We start from the raw sequence: 2,569 nt of genomic DNA, 5'->3' as shown, positions 1-2,569 counted from the left end.
AGTGAGCCAAAATTCAAAACTGGAACAAAGTCGTGGGCTAACATTTATATTCATTGAAAAAAAAATCTTCCTCCAGATATAAGAATGAATCTTTTCTTATGGACTCAAACACGTTTTGCTGAAAAACTGAATATGGAACAACCAAAGCTTAATACTAAACAATATATATATTAGCTGTATAATACCAGTAGGCCAGCTTTGATAATAATTTGGTATGGCTTCGCGGGCCAAATGTAATTAGGCTGTGGGCCAAATTTGGCCCGCGGGCCAGAGTTTGACACCTATGCTATAGAGGTCATGTACATGTTACACTGTCTATTGATTAACAATGTAATTCAAATTTCTCTTAAATTAAATATGTACATATATGAACACTTTTCCCCCTCTGCGCAGACACACCTATGACTTTAATCTAAAAGTTGAACTTTTACCACATATAAAATTCAAAACTCTTTTTCTTATTTTTGTTAGTTTCAGTCCATACATGAGGGGATTCATGATTGGTGGGATAAGGAGAAACTCCATTGCCATGAAATTCTCAACATTTTGTGCTATTTCTTTTGAGCCAAATCGCATGTATAACATATCAAAAAGCAAAGACACAACAACAACTGTTAAAGAGAATAAATGTGGTACACATGTCTGCATGAATTTGTTCCAGTTTTCTTTGGATGATTGACATGTTTTGATCAGATATACATAAGACCAGAAAACAAAAACAACATGGCCAACATAAAAGGTGTAATTAAAAGCAGGAATAACAATTCTAGCTACAGAGGCAGAGCAAGCTAGATTAGCAATTAACCAGTTTACACAGTAGATTCTTGGTATGTGTGAGCCACATAACCTCGATGTTGCTGTTGTTATCGTGCTCATTAAGAGAAGGTAAAAGGGAATAAGCCAAGCAAAAAATACAAAAATAGAAATTTTTTGTGTAGTCATCAGAGAGTGGTACACAAGAGGTCGACATATAGCCACGTATCTGTCATAGGCCATGAGAACTAGAAGAGAGAAGTCAGCACAAACTGAAGAGTGCAATACAAAACCCTGCAAAGGCATCCTGCATAAGAGATGACATGAGTGGTGGACAGAAGATCATAGAGAAACTTGGGATAAAATGCAGCTGTCCCATAGAGTCCATTGACACACAGATTGCAGAGGAAGATGTACATGGGTTCATGAAGTTTTTTATCCACAATGACTGTCACAATTATCGTCACATTTACCAGCCAAATCACACAGTAACACAGTAAAGTGAGAACAAAGAGAATGACCCTGTAGTTTGCAATATCACTTAAACCTGCAAGAGTAAAAACAGTAATTATTGAAACATTATCCATTATAAAATTCCAGACTGAGAGCAAATGACATTTAAACAAGTTAAAGTCAGGGTGAAATGAAGTCTGTCTGTGTACTGTCTCCCTGACAAAGTATGTCACCAGAGGTTTATATACTCTTCTTGTCAGCAACAATGAACTGGTTAGCATGATGTAATCGGTGCTTTCACTCCTTGAGTCGAATAACTTAGTTTTACTTTTAAAATACAAGCTCTTTGTAGTCATTTCCCAGATCTCAGCAGTTGCATAAAATACAAACAGGTGTGAGGAAATGATGAGGAGTAAGATAAATTAATAAATTTAGTTTAAGGAGAAGGGCTTGCAAGAACAGCTTCAGCAGCATCCCGAGGAATTTTGGGGGGTGATTCATGGGGTATTGAGTTTGTTGGTACAGTCTATTCAAACTCTCTACACATGCATTAAGACCTTCATTTTCGGTGCAAAACAGCAACACAGTGGCTAAGGTTGTTACAGTTAAGTACAAGTAAACATTGTACTTAAACATATGAAGGTAAACTTCAGAAAAAAAACTAACTGAAACCTTTTTTTCACTTACAAAACAAAATCAAGTAAAATTAGTATTTTTGATTCACAAATGTAAAAACCAAAAGGAAGCTCTGATACTTGTATTTCAATCAGTGCAATATCTGCAAACTAATGAAGTGCATCTAGCCATATAACATACAGGTCACAGTGTTTGTTTATCAACAACAATGAGATATGCACATACACAAAAACATTTTTTTTGTGTGCAGAGAAATTCATGACTTTAATCTAAAAGCTGGTTTGTCATGGTATGGGTTCTGGGACCCAGTTGTTTTTGTAATTCTGGGTTTTGTATATTCTTTGATTGAGTGTTTTTCTTTAAGTTCTTTTGCATTTAGTGTTTTCTTATTCCCAGGTTTTATTCATGTGCCTCCTCCTGTGTTCCATGTGTCATGTCTAGTTGAGTTTTCATGTCTGCTCTTCCCCAGTTTCAGCGTCTAGTCCACGTTTCTGTCTTTCTCTCATGTTTCCTGTTTTAATTTGATAGTTCCCCGTCTTGCGTTCAGTTTTGCTTCCTCACAGTTTCATGTGTGTTTGTGTAATTAGCCCCAGCTTTGCTTCCCTCCTGGTTCTCATCCCCTTGTTATCCTTTGAGTATTTAGTCCTTTGTCTTCCTTTACCTGTTTGTGTGCGTTTTCTCCATGTTTTTCCTAAAGTTCCAAGGTTTTTCAAGTGTTCCAGATTTT

At 36.3% G+C, this 2,569-nt stretch overlaps 1 pseudogene; it reads right to left on the bottom strand.

Annotated features, from left to right (window-relative positions):
- Positions 1-399: 399 nt before the first annotated feature.
- On the bottom strand, positions 400-1,340 carry LOC147311825 (olfactory receptor 5F1-like; annotated as a pseudogene).
- Between the last annotated feature and the right edge of the window lie 1,229 nt (positions 1,341-2,569).

This window comes from Aulonocara sp. 'chitande type north' Nkhata Bay, linkage group LG16 (genome assembly GCF_057382095.1).
Source record: "Aulonocara sp. 'chitande type north' Nkhata Bay isolate Kocher_YH1m ecotype deep benthic linkage group LG16, A_spYH_male_GT1.1, whole genome shotgun sequence".
Taxonomy (NCBI): Eukaryota; Metazoa; Chordata; class Actinopteri; order Cichliformes; family Cichlidae; genus Aulonocara; species Aulonocara sp. 'chitande type north' Nkhata Bay.
Note: the sequence above shows the minus strand (reverse complement) of the source record. Positions and strands in the feature narration are given on the sequence as shown.